At 35.3% G+C, this 15,317-nt stretch overlaps 1 protein-coding gene across 15 annotated transcripts in view; it reads right to left on the bottom strand.

Annotated features, from left to right (window-relative positions):
* DAB1 (DAB adaptor protein 1) overlaps positions 1–15,317 on the bottom strand; it is a 726,322-nt gene that overhangs the window by 208,538 nt on the left and 502,467 nt on the right. For 5 of the 15 annotated variants that reach the window (XM_087929982.1, XM_087929983.1, XM_087929976.1 and 2 more), the window contains exon 1: positions 4,201–4,294. The exons of the other annotated variants lie outside the window; for them this stretch is intronic. The gene's annotated coding sequence lies outside the window, so the exon portion shown is untranslated. Of the gene's footprint in view, positions 1–4,200; positions 4,295–15,317 lie in introns of those variants that run through there. 15 annotated transcript variants of the gene reach the window in all.

Raw genomic sequence — 15,317 nt, forward strand, 5'->3', positions numbered from 1 at the left:
TTTGAAGAAGAGACTGGACAATCATTTGTCTGAAATGGTATAGGGTCTCCTGCTTGAGCAGGGAGTTGGACGAAAAGACCTCCAAGACTTCCAACTCTGTTATTCTGTTAGTCTCACACCATAATGTTATGTGAAGGGCAGAAGAAAAGTAATAAATAGAAAGCAAAATAAGTCATGAGCTAAAAGAAAAAGGGAATAGAAGGAAACAAACTATCCTCCACTATTATTCACTATTATCAGTCTATAGCTTTCTATCCTTGCAATTTGATCTTGCTCCCACCACTATACACCATTTTATTGTTTATTGATTACTGTTTGTTTCCCCCGCTCTTTTTCAAGATCTCATCAATTCCATCTGGTCACAACTTTCTCACTCTGTATTCAATCATCACCCATTCATTTTTTTACTCTGTCACTTTTATTTTATCACATACCCTTAAGTATCCCATTCCCACTTAATTGAACTTATTTTTTGTTGTGCCAAGATATTGCTACATGCCTTAGTTATTACCAAATGACCCAAAGTATCTCTGCTACTTACCCATAATGGCTGTAGTTAACTGAAGGTGTCACATAATGCTTTTTACTAAGGTAAAGAAGCTAAAAACTGGATTATCAGCCTTAGCCGTACCTTTGCCACATGCATCTTATCTTGCTAATCATGAGAATAAAGCAAGTAACTTCTGGTACATGCAATAAACTAGATCACAAGTACAACCGGAACATAGATTTGTCCCATTAATAATTATACTAAACGGAGCAAATAAGATAGAGAAATCTTGCAAGACATACTATATTCTGCATCTCACCAACTAATAAGATGCAATTTGGAAAGGTTTTCCCTTGATATTTAACTTGATGTACACTGTTGCCTTTCCATTGGCTAGTAAATATGAAACTTTTTCAGAGAGTCTTTAATATAGGAGTTAGAAGATAGAAGAAAACAACTGCAGCCAATGGTATTTAAAGTATAAAGCAGGGCCCGTGGGCCAGATCTAGCCTGTGGGGTGCTTAGATCTGGTCCATGGGGCCACCCTAGAAACAGCAAAGGACCAGCCTGCAGTGCCTCTACCAGTAAAAATGGAACTCGGGAGGGCCTACATGGCCTGCCTGAGCTCAGTTTTTGGCTGTGATAGCCTCCTGAAGCCTTCTGCCATGAAAACAGAACTATGTTTTCACTGGCAGAGTGCTTGGACCCCCCGCTTCATCATCAGTGATGTCAAACTGGCCACACCCACTCTGGCCATGCCCATCCACCCCCTCAGGGTCAAACACAATCCACAATGAAATAGAGCTTGACATTCCTGATATAAAGAAATAAAACAAAAAAAGAATCCGAAGGAGTTTATTATAAGATAAAGTTTCACAATTATATGGAATCTTCTTAAAGCAAGAATAAGTTCAGCAGTCTAACTATAAGCATTACAAAAAAATATTTTTACTCCAAGGACAACTATAAAAAATATTAATTACATGTAACAACATAACATATCCAGATTCAGAAAATAGATTAAGAAGAAAACAGGAACTTCTCAAAGAAGGAAGAAATTTACCATGGTTAATGTATCTGCAAATAACTGGAAAAAAATAGAAAGTGATCTTAAAAAAAGAGGGACTTTGAAAACTATGACAGAATTAGAAACTCTTATAGAAAATCCAAATAATAGGACCCATTATAGAGGAATATAGAGGTATAACGAGTTAAAAACAATATGATATAATGGATTCAAAATTTGAGACAGGTTATTAATCACAGTGGATCAATGGGAAGAGTTATGGAAAAAAAACAATGAATTAAATTAAACCTAAAGTTAAGCTAAAGAGAAAACTTGTATAAGTTGTTGTAGAAATGGGGCCCTGAATAGCTTATAAAATCTACCTTTAACCTCAGGTCTGGGCTAATGTGGGTTATTTTGGAGGGCTCCCTGTCGTACTGTGTTTTACCCTGTTTCTCCAACAATATGGCCTCCCCCAATAGGAAGTTGCAGCATGTTTTATAGGCATGAAATGAAATTAAGCCCCTCCCCCCAAATTAAGGCCTATATTAAAACATGCGAAATGGGGGGGAATGGTGGGGGGGCTTGCTGTTAGGAAGTACTTTTGTTGTACACCTGGATATGGTGTTGACCCCGATACGAAGTGTCCCACCAACGCCGACACCAACATCTAAGCTGTCACTGCCTGCCCGCCTGAAGATGCAACGGGGGAAATTAAGTCACCCCCGAAAAGACGACCTAGCCATTTTTTTCGGGGCTTAAAAAAAAAATAAGACCCGGCCTAATTATATGAGAAAGACGGTAGTAGCTGTTTTTAGTCTTAAACCACTTTGTTTTCTCTAGGTTTTTAATTGTTTTAATTTAGTATTATATTTTGCAAGCTGCCAAGAGTCTGTTAGAATGGGCAGCTATAATAAATTTTAACAAAATAAATAAATAGTAAATAAATATTTAAGATGTGTTTAACAGTTTGGAACACAAATAGAAGGGATGAGGAGTAATTCCAGATTATTTTTTATTGGGGTATTTTTTTAAATTTATATTCAGCAGTTATTCTTTGTTATATCTTATTGTTTTTTTTATTTTCTTTTGTACATAGTCCTCAACTTACAGCTACTCATTTAATGACCATTTCAAGTTACAATAGCACTGCATAAAGTGACTTATGATCATTGTTCACATTTACGACCATTGAAGCATCTCCATGTTTATGTGATCAAAATTAAGATACTTGGCAACTGGCATGTATTTATGATGGTTTCAGTGTCCTGGGGTCATGTGATCCACTTTTGCAATCTTCTGACAAGCAAAGTCCACAGAGGAAGCCAGATTCAATTAGCAATCATGTTACTAACTTATCAACTGCAGTGGTTTACTTAACAACTGTGCAAAGAAAGGTTGTAAAATGAGGTAACAGTCACAACAACAGTCTTGCTTAGCACTAGAAATTTTGGACTCAACTGTGGTTATAAGTCAAGGACTACCTGTATTGTATTATTTTAAGAATAAAAATTCATTTTTAAAGAAAAAAAGAGGTGGGAGAATAAAATCTTACCAAGAACTCTTCACACAGAAATAAAAACAACTAAGCCAAATGAATAAAACAAAAAGAAATAGTTCAGATCAATGACCTCAGAGAATAATACTGAAAATCATTTATTAAATTGCCTACACATACTCAATGTATTGCTCACAAACTTCTTCTATTTCTATTGTTTTAAATCAATAATTTAGTTCCTTTTCTCTGTTGTTCAGTTATCACCACCAATTTAAACTAATCTCTGGAGAGAAAATACTTTGTTTATTAAACTGTAAACTGCATTCAGTAAATTAATCCTGCTGTTCACCTTAGCAACCAAAGGTAAAAAGGCACAATTCAGTTATATTCAGATCATTTCTCAATTGAAAACAAGATAAAACTATCATATGAATATGTAGTCAAGCAGTTCTATCCTAAATTTCTTCAATGAAGTATATTTTTTACTTTGCATTATTTCCTGATTTAGAACTTTGGTAACCATTCCTGGAAATCATGTGTGTCTGCTACTGAACTGATGTTTGTATGTCACATTACAGCATAGTATTACTATACAAGATACAGTGGACTGGTACACACTGTGACACTGTTCAGATCTTCTGGCTTCATCTGGCCAGTAGAAGTAATTAATAAATCCAGAAAATCTGGTCAGGTTTTTATTGTGTCACAAAAAAGCTTGATTTAATGGGATATTCAAACATTGCCTAAACACTTTGCCTGTTTCTTTGCTTGGTATTCCTTCTGCAATGCTACTCACAGCCCATTGAAACATCTCATATTACCTAATATTATTGCCTTGCATATTTCTCTCACAGTTTACCTATCCATGCATTTGACTTTAGGCATTTGGCTCTGAGCTATAATAATTATTCAATAATTTCAATAAGAATGGAAGGTTGGACATACATGTTTATGAAAGATGAACTTGTTTACTTTTTTAAAAAAGTGACAAATGCTTGGATTAATATAAATCAAGCCCTGCATGTTGTAGGTATAAAATACTTACATCAGCCTGCTACAAATCTTTTAAGATTGCACTGAAAATGCATAACAAATTTAAAAGAAAAACAATCTTAGAATACCCAGTTTGCAAACTCCTGCTCTAAAAGGTAGTTCTACATGACAAACATTAAAACAAATATGGAGGAAAAAAACTTTGTACATTACCAAATCTATGCTGTTGGATTTTACTGTGACAAGATGACAATATTTTTCCTCTCTTGGTAAACTCTTACTACTAAAAAAAGTGAAAACCAATACTAGGAAACTAGAGAGAACAAAGTACACAGCTGTGATTGGAATGTGTCGTAATTATGGCTGTTAAAAGTCTACTAAAGTGAACCTGTGCATACAGAAAAATGAATGTTACTTCAGGGACACAGATTAATCTTCAACAAAATATGGGATGTAAGTATCAGAAGCTTTTTGTAACACCAGAAGATTTTTAGTGAAAATTACAGGAATTAGCTGCATGTGAAATGAACCCAAAGACCAGCAAAATGCATATTTTTTTTTGTATCACAACCCTACCATTTAAAAAAGTTTTATATTGTTCCATTGCTGTTTCTTTTTAACTTCCAGAAGACTGGAGAAGAAAAAAAAATCAACCTTTCAAAAAATGTTTAAACATTCCTGTAATTTTCACTAAAAATCTTCTGGTGTTATATTTGATATCACCATTATAGTATGGATATGCAGCCAGATGTCCCAGTATGAACAGTAGCCTCCCAATGCTTACTGGGGGTCCCTGAGCCTCTTAGCAGAATTGTCAACAATATGTTAAAATTTTATTGTGACAAACAAGTACAACAAAGTCAAAGAGAATAACTGTGGACAGAATTTCATTTTGCCCTAGTTCTATCTCTTTCCGCAATCCCAGTCCACTGCTGCATTATTTTAAGTTATTACCAAGATCTTGATTCCAAAATGTAACAAAACAAAATTTAGAATAATACAAAATGATTCAGTGATACCATGATTCTGCCAATTATTATATTTCAATCTACTCTTTTTTATAATCCACTAGTAGTACATTCATCAGCTATTCTCAGTTAATGGGGGAATCTACTAAATAGAATGATATTCTTTAGAAGGTTAAGTCTTTATATTTTAGCAAGTAATAATGCCAAATTCTGATTTTTCATCCTTTTTCCATTCACCAAAAGAAACTATTTTAAGGTTTTTTTTTATTATTTTTAAAGAATTTGTTAATAAAAAACAGGATTCCTTATCCTTTGTTATAAGTTCATTTTCCTGTCAGGCATGAAAGATCAGGATCACATGTGAAGCTCCAATTGAACTGATTTATTATGACTCATGCCTATCCACACGAATCTACTCAGCTAATGGTTAACACTATTTTGGGGCTAGAGAAGCTCAATGGAATTCAATATAGATTGGACTTGGTCCATTTGTGGCGAGATAACAACCCTAGGCTAATCCCTCTTTTGAGTCTACCCCCAGGCTGTCACCCCTTGTTCTACATTTCTTTTAATACAATATAAAAAAGAAAATATAAACATACAGGCATTTTTTTCTGAGAATTTCACTTTGAAAATAATTTAAAACAAATTATAATCTATTAAACTGAAGAAGGATCGAAATGTATAGGAAATTTTTAATACAGCATTCTATAAGTAAAATATTAGATGGGGAAAATTCCTTTTAATAAAGGAAGAAGATTCCAAAAAAAATTATTGGCAATAATGTAGAGGTGGTTTGCCACTATCCCCTTAGGGATGTTTTTTTTTTTTTAATTTTCCAGGTTAGTCTATTATCCATTAAATCATTAGGTTTACTGATGGTCTCCATCCAAATACTTCCAGGTCCAGCCTATTTCGCTTTGAAAGATTATCTAGGGTAAGTTCAAAAAACTATTAGTCCATCTGAATCTAGTCTGGTGAAAAAGTGATGGCTTCTAGTTCCTTAGAAAAAAAAAATCCTGACACTAATTTGGTCTATTGTTTTAAAATAATATACATTAACGACACAAAGAAAATTCATTCCCACCTACCTTAAGCTTAGGATATGTTTTGTTTTTAGCAAGAATTAAGACCAATTCCTATCCCTGCAGTTCTCACCATGGCTATATATTCAGCTAATACCTTTGATTTAAAAAATGAACAAATACCTGCTTAAAAAGTTGTGGCTACTGGTTTCTATTTATATAATCTGTATATTCTATTTTTCCAATATAAGGATCAGAATATTTATACAGTATACACATACACATACACACACACACACACACACACACGTATATGTTTATATGTATGTATATATGTATGTATATGATTCTTATGCAGATATTCCAATCATATTTCATATTTGTGTAGGAGCAAGCAGAAATCCAAACAAGTAACTGCAAGAAAAATCAAAAACTAGCCAGCTTGACTCGTTTACAAAATGATACCTTAATGGATGCTAACATGACACAAAATACTGAACCCATTTTAGGTCACCCAGGTAGCTTGCAGTGAGGAGACATTTACTGCCTTCTGTCATGTCTCAGTTTATTTTCTGATGAAAAATAATTATAGGACAAATGTCAAGGTATACTTTGCTTTCACAGACACCCCCCCCCCCTTTTTTTTTTCCATAGTGGCAGGAGCATCTGGTCTCTTGGCAGATTCCCTGGGCAATTTTACTGACAGCTGAAGAATTAAGAATTTGGGGTCAGTCACAGTAATATTCTGCATAAGCTTTCTAGCAGCCCCTTCTTCCTAGATATCATGAACTGTATGATTTACTTTTAAGGTCGGGGGGGAATGAATGTTTCAGAAAGTATTGACTTTGGAGGGCATGCAAAGGCATAAGAAAACCTTAGGAAAAAATAGTATTCCTTAGAATCTGATGCAAATTATTTATTAGGACTCAAATGTATTTTCCATTTAGCCTTTGGTTTGCACACAATCTGATCTGTTCTGGCTTAAAAAAATAGTCTGTATCAGTGCTGGCAGAATATTATCATTCAAAAATCTTATTAATAGTATGTTATTTATTTATTTCTATTCAATGTCTTCATTAGTTACCTTCCAAGACTACGATCTGTGTTTTCATTTGATTGATGCAACTCTTTTACTGTACTATAGAATCTAGACAGAGATTAATGAAATTATAATACAAAATGCGGTTAATGGAAATTGTGCATGATTACACTAGAGTATATGAAGGGAAGCACTACTCCAAATCAGATTAGAAATTTCTTATATGTATATTTTGCCATAGAACAATATAAATCCTTACTACTTAATTGATAATCTAGTTTTATAAGTAGTAAGGGTTTATGCTATTCTTAGGAATATGAATATACTGTATATTATAAAAATATATCAAGAGATGTAATTCCAAAAACATATAAGGTTGCTATGAAACCTGATTTTACATTCCAGATTATTTCAAATGACAGCAGGATAATAATCTGACTTTATCATTTTTTTCTTCATTGTTCTTTTGATGACTTATATTCATTCTGCTTTTTTAGCATAATTAACTAGCAACCAATTATCCTTGTGTAATTATCATCTCCAAATGTTAATTTTTTATCTCAATATCTTTAAGGGCTAAACTCCATCTCAGCACTATTCTCTTACTTGCTATATCCATTTTAAAAGAACTCTGAAACAAATGGAGGATTAGAGTGACTGAAGTTGTGGCCATATTTAAAATACTAATTGCAATGCATTACAAAGAATCTTTACTCAACTTCAGTCTGCTTCAAAGATTCATTAAGAGTGAAGCAATCAAAGATTTTCAACATTGTTACAGGTGATATAAGGAACATTAGCTTCTGAATGTGAATGTATATATATTCTAAATGTGTGTGTGTGTGTGTGTGTGTGTGTGTGTGTGTGTGTGTGTGTGTATGTATGTATGTATGTATGTTATTCAGGTTTGTTCGGGTATTTTCCCACGTCGTTGTAGTTGTGCTTTTAAAGTTATAGCAACGTTTCGGCAGAATCTCATCTGCCATCATCAGGCTTCTGTATTGTGTTCCTCTGTGAGTCAGACTTTTATAGTTGTTTCAGTTTTAGGTAGGGGCTAGCCTACTGATGTGCCAGAATGGTTTTTTTCTTCATCCTGATTGGTTGGGAGTCTTGGTCTGTGTTTATTGGTCTTGGAGTTTGCTGTGTTCTGCTTGATTGGTGTTTCTAATATCTTCTCTATGTTTGGTGGCTTTTTTGTGTCTTGATTGGCTGGCAACATTGTGTTCCTGTATTGGAGGCTTTTAGTGCAGCTTGGCTCTGAGTAAATGGATGGCTATCATTTGTTAGGAAGCTAGGTTTCATCTGGGTACCTGGTTGGGGTGTGTTTGAGCTGGAGGTATCAGGGGGGATCCGTTTGTGCCCAGGTGTTTGCCTGGCTTGTGGTGTGGAGATTTTGTTGTTTGTGAGTGCAGGCTTCCAAATAATTGACAGTCTGGTGGAATCATCTCTTCTATTCATGCTTTCAGGTCTTTTTTCAATCTCTATTGCTTCTCTGAAAAAAGACCTGAAATATATATATGGTATTCAGCTTTGTTTGGGTATTTTTCCACATCATTATAGTTGTGCTTTTAAAGTTGTAGCAACGTTTCAACAGAATCTCATCTGCCATCATCAGGCTTCTGTATTGTGTTTGTATACATACATACATACATACATACATACATACATGTATATGTATATGTATATATATATATGTATATATTCATACACACACACACACACACACACACACACACACACACACCAATACCAGTGGTGGGATTCAAATACTGTTGCCACGAGTTCAGTGGGTGTGGTTTGGTGGGCGCGTTTTGCATGCACGTGGTGCCAAATGTGCACTTTGCACAGGCGCACAGGTGTTTGCACAGATGCAGAAGCATTCTAACTCGCCTCCTGCAAGCCTGTATGATCCCGGTTGCTTCTCCAACTGCCGCACGGCACTATTCTGTGCCGCACAAAGCAGCTGCACTTCAAATTCAGCAAATAAAAGTGGGAGCCCAGGCGGGCCCAACAGCAGAGCAGCAAAAGAAATGGTTTGGTCTCCGCTGCTCATCGTTCCTACTGGCTCACCAAAACCGGGCCAAACTGATCAAATACCACCACTGACCAATACACACACCAACACACAGAATGATTTATAAAAAGTCCTTAAATAACTTAAGCTTGAAGATACCAAGAAAGCTTTAATCTTCTGTCATTGTATGTTTTCTATTTTCCAACGCTGTATTCATTCCCTTAGACTTGTAGCAATCACAAATCAAGGCATTTAAATGCTTCTTCATTTGTGTTGGCTAACTGCTTGAGGTAAATGGAGTCCTGTTTGTGAATACTAGCTGACCTACTCATTCTTATATGGTCTTCGACATAACTGGATTTGCACTTTCATTTTAATGAGGCTTAATATGCCATAGTCTGAAAATTCACTATCAATTCTTGTTTATTCCAGGCATTTAAAATTATTTCTAGAATAAATGTTTTAGTCTTTGATGGATGGCACTTAGAGAAATGCTTTTTATTATTTAAACAACAATAATTACAAAAGCTAAAGCCTAAAGGTTTTCTTCTGCAAACCAAATACATTAGTTTCCTGTAGGCATTTGTCTAGAATAAAGAATGCATACAACAACAATTTGTAACAATTGTATATAGTAATTCTTTGTTTTACTGCTCAGTTATACATCATGTAAATATTTCATGAATGGTAGCCAGATTAGTCTGCTATAACCCACCTTCCCAAGAAAGCAGTAATCTTAAAAATCCTAGAATCATGAGATCCATGTTACCACCCAAAGGACCTTCAACTTTATGTACCTTTCTTCCTTAAAAGGATGATACAAATAATAAAATAAATTGTTGTAATAAATAAACTGGCCAATAAAGAAATATATTTGTTTGTTTGTTAAATTTATTTGCTACCATATCTCATCATGGGGCTATCCTAGGCAGCTTACAACAACAAAAAGGAAGAAATGAAAAGAGTATAAACAAAGCAAAAGTAAAATAATAGAACAATAAAATAAACAAAAAAGAGAGCAATGAGAATACATCAATATGACAACAACAAGGTGGATGGGTGGAGAGCAGAGAGCAAGTTGTACAGGTGGAGTACAGTCCAGCAGCCTTCACCAGTATGGAACTCCCAACTAGGTCTTCAGGCTAACCGGCAAATTATGAATTTTACAAAAAAGCAAACAAACTTCATAGTAACTTATTATTAAATGTATCTATTTTATATAGGCTTTGGCCTTTCCACTTGAAAGAAGCAGAACAAGATGCTTGTTGAAGTTTTCAACTTTGATATTGAAGAAGGATAGTCAAGAACAGGGGTGTCAAACTCACATAATGTATTGGGACTTTTTCCCCCTTCGGTAAACTGGACGTGGGCATGGGCGTGGCCAGAGTGTGATGTATCCAGCCCGCAGACTGGGATTTTGACAGCCCTGGTCAACATGAACAGTGACTCACTGAACAATTTAGAGGCACTCAACACATAAATGGCCAGGTTCAAACTATTGTACTTTTCACATCTTATGTGAAGACCTAGCTCTTTGGAGAAGGCTCTAATGCTGGGAAAGATAGAAAGGAAAAAAATAAGATGACATGTTAGAATAGCTGAAGGACCAACTTTTGGAGTTACCATCATGGAGAAAAACTTAACAGCACATAATAAATCAATCCAAAACTCTGAAAAACACTACAGTCAATGTGAAGTATTTATTTTTGTACAAAAAATCCCCTCATAACCAGAAATATTCTTAAAAGTAATAAAAAGGCATTTGACTTTTCTAAGATTTGTGTGAAGCAAGGCAGCAGCAGGCAGGGGCTTCCTATTTTGACACCCCCCACCATTGCCTCCAAGCCTTGGGCTGCACCTGCTCTATGAGTTTTTTTTTAATTAAAGCCCCCTGACTCTGCCAGTTTTTTTTTTCTAAAGTGCTGCAAGTGGTTTTTTTTTAAGTGCCAAGGCTCTTCAAGGTTTATCCCTGCAACAACATTCTGGTATTGAGATTTCCTATGAAGAAATGGTGGCACTGAATTGGCAGAGGAGAGTTGGCTGTGGCGAGAAGGCCACCCCCTGCTGGCCACTCCAAACTAGTGGTGTCAAGTCCTCCCACTCTGTTTTGCAGCTACGCAAGGGAAAGAAGATAGAGCATTTAAGCATATTGTCATGAGAGATATTGAAAGAAAATTATTCATATCCTGTGTATATGGCTAATATTGAAACCCATTGCATATCCTATTGTCTCACACAGGTTTTTTTTTTCTAATATGATTTTGAAAATAGGCTGTTTAAGCCTGTTTCCATCAGATAATTTTCATCAGCTTCAGATTAAAACTAAGTGGTTTGTCCTCTTGACAAAAAGGCACAGCACTCCTTTGACATACATAATCATCCCAAGGCAGAATTGATGAAACTATTTCTCCAGTAACCCAGATAATACTCTAGCTAACTTTTACTACATTGTTAGATTATTCAGGATATCCTTTACGTCAGCTGAGAAACAACAGTTTTATTCCTTGGAATGTCTGCAAATGAAAGTATGGAAAACAAACAGCTAATTAAGAACATGTGGGTGAAAGTTTAATCATCACAATCATGAGATAGAAGCTAATAGTGTCTGGGATGTTTTCCAAAAGTATTTTCAAACAGGAAAAAAGAATAAATATAAACATGGCATGAAACAAATGCCCAAAAAATTAGAATGCCTAAGCAACACAAAGATCTGAGACTGTTAATTTATTTTTCTACCCTCCAGCATCCAATACTTTTAAGATGTCAGGCATCAACAATCACTATAATACTTCCCAGCAGACTTCCTTATTATTCTTCACTCATTCCCAGAAACCTGCCAAACCCATAAAGATATGGGAGGCTACCACTCCCATAAAGATATATTCTTGGAACTATTAGGAGGAGTTGTTTTCACCCTCTTTCTCTCACACAAACTCTCTGAATTGTCTCTTGTCCCTCTGGAATGTATTCCCTCCCTCCTGAGAATCTGGACCACATTCTATCATATAAAATGCATTAATTCTGCTTTAAAGATTAACTCTCTCAACATATTGGTCACCTTTATGCTAGCTGATCAGAGCATTCATTGAGCTTTGGCACTCTGATTCTGATGAGTACTATCAAAGCCAGGACTTTTTGGAACTAATCATGTACAATTTAATATGATCAAAGTACTGGCAGTCTTCATTGAAGCCAACTGTGAAAGTTCTTAAATTAGTTTCACAGTTTGACTCATGCAAGGCAAATATAAACTGGCACGGGATTTATTTTTCTCCCTGATAACAACCTGGCACTATAATAACCCAAGGCCATTACTGAGCATTCACAACACAAGTTGGGTATTGTATCTATTCTAGAACACAGTAGTGGCAAAATATTTCAGTACTGCTGCCAAGAAAATTACATGGGCTTGTCCATGAAATTATCGGCAGTTAGTTGAACATGACTCAAAGCAAACTGAATCTTAGTTTGTACTGCTGAAATCTCACTGACTTTCATGTTTTATGTAAATATATAACAGGCTGAATTTAAGGAGGATAAGCCTAGCTTCTTAATAGATCTAGGGCAGCAAACAGAAATGAAGTTTTGTACCACAAATATAGAGGCACAGATGGCTGGGCTGAACTTTGCTCCTTTCTGACTCTTATTCAAAGGTCACTCGATTCAAGATGTTGGTATACCTATTTTCACAATTCACAGCAAAGGTTGGGACTTAATATTTGAAAATAGCTGAAATAATTCCCTCTAGCTCTTAAAAAAAGATTAATTCCCACTCTGCAAATATATGAGTCCCATTTCAACATGTGGGATCAAGTTACAATCATAACTCTGCATGAAAGTTTGCATAAGTGCCTAGTAATATATTATGCATGCAGGATTAATTAAACCCAGTGAGCTGGTTCAAATATCTAAGAACTATCTAATTGCTACATGCAATTAGTACAAGTCACAGAATATTCTAGCCTTCACTGTATAGTTTGTGGACTTATAATATGTATTTAATACTATATCCTGGGCTACAGGAAAAAAAAAACATAAGATAACAAAAACAAATTTATCTATTCAATAAAAACCTCAAATTCCCAAATCAGACATAAATAAGAATATACTGAAAGCATTGATAAAAATTACAAATCGTAAGAACAGCATTACAGATCAACTATTCTAGCTGATAAAAAAATCTAAGTAGCACCAGTCCTGAATAGAACTAGGACTGTAAACTCAGGGGTGGGATTCTACTGGTTCTGTCCGGCTCTACAGAACCGGTAGCTCTGAAGAGCAGCTCTTACCTGTCCTTTATTTCCTGCTGTTTCAACCGCAGCTGCTTTGCGCAAAACAGCTGTGGTCGAAAAAGCAGGAAAAAAGGGCTTTTCCAACTGCTGCACACCCGCACACAGCGCTGCTCAGCTATCCACGCAGCTCAGCAGGTCGTAAATTGCACTTGCATGACTCGCGCATGCGTGGGCAATGCAGAGCAGCAGAACCAGTAGTTATACTGGTCGGATCCCATCCCTGTGTAAACTAGACAGAGAAAGCTAATAAATAATCCAAAATAATATTATGAATTAATTCTGAGTTTGTTACCACATGGAATGGTCTCAAAGTGGCCTCATACCCACCAGCAGGTTTAACTCACAAAGTAATGGAATTACAGATCTTGTGTGTGTGTGTCTGTCTGTGCGTGCACACGCACATACACACACATGCATATCTAAAATCTGAATCATCTGTAGCATGACCAAATTACAAGCTTGAATAAGATCTGTATGCATAGTGATTCCCATTTAATAACACATTAATCAGAATTCAGAGCCAAAACCACTATAGCAAAACAAGCCTGCATACACAGTATTTTCTCAGCAACATTGGCTTATACTTTGTCACAGAAGGAAATAGATAATATCTAAGTAGATAATAAACAGCATATAACTAACTCCATCTTCAGAGACAGAAAACGTATAATTGATGCAGCACAATTCAACTTAACAGAACAAAAGCCTACTCTGCACAGCTTGACAGAAGATCATTAAATAGGTCTTCAGAGCAAGATAAACAGATGTCTTTTGGGAGTTCCAGAGTCTAGGAACAAACATTTAAAATTACTTCAGTGTGTAAACTCACAAATAATAACAATATTTAGGCATACTTTTCTGACACAAAAATCTCCACAAATTTTGATATTTATGACTTAGGAGAGCTTTCTCTCTGTCGGGGGCTTTCTAGATTTCCTAGACTTTATAATTCCTTTGTACCTTATGACATCTGAGGAACACCAGATTTAGGAAGATGATTTAAAGAAATTTGACTTACTGAATTGAGCTGATTCACACATAATTGTACCAGAAATAACTCTGGCCAAGCAGCATGTATGAATCCAACCAAACTGATTTGCGAATCAGTGTTTATAGTTAACATGATGTAGTTCAATGCATCAAATGGTTGTTAGATGACATGGATTCTAAATAATGAAACAACCATTTTTGCACGCATGTTTTGAAATATCATGAACTAGTGCATACTGAGAAGCATGGACAAAGTATATGTACCCCTACCATTTAATATATGCTTTGTTAGAGATTTTTTGCCCTTAAATTTCTATAAGGACATGTAATTTCACAAGCACCCAAACATTCTCACATTAAAATTTTAAATTAAAAAAGTAATTAAAAAAAACCTTTTAATGGAAATGATTGGTCAGGCAATCTGTAATGAGATCTACAACCTTTCACCTTAGGTCACTACTGTAATCCTTCCAGATTCAGAAGTTGTGACCACCTGTGACCAACTGTTCAATGCTTGCATTGTATATGCAATCTCATTTCCATATGCCAATGTCTACTTGCATTAAATTAATTCCGTTCCAAGTATTGAACCACGAAAGCAGGCAGGAAAAGGCCATAGGCATTCCTTATTCTTAAGGGAAGCCTAGGAGAATTAAAAGAGCAAAGCTACAGAATTGGAGGAACATATGCACATTGGAAAAAGAGAAGTTTATGGAGCCCAGTAATGAGTTGTCTGATGAGACTTATTAGGAAAATCAATATTACCTAGAAATATCATTACCCATTTTACTAGTGATGAATAAGCAATACTCTTTTGCATCTCCAGGAGAGAAATGTGCTGTCTAAAAACTGAATTGGAATGTATGCCTATTTATATTAAAACTATTCATATTTCCATAATATTGTTTCACTTTTAATATGAGACCTTTTAATGGTTAGCTTTTGCCTGAAATATTTTATTCAGACTCATCAGTGCAAAAAATTATTGATATGTATTCCGTA

The sequence above is a fragment of the Pseudonaja textilis genome, chromosome 3 (assembly GCF_049901715.1).
Source record: "Pseudonaja textilis isolate UNSWEBS1 chromosome 3, rPseTex1.2, whole genome shotgun sequence".
NCBI lineage: Eukaryota > Metazoa > Chordata > Lepidosauria > Squamata > Elapidae > Pseudonaja > Pseudonaja textilis.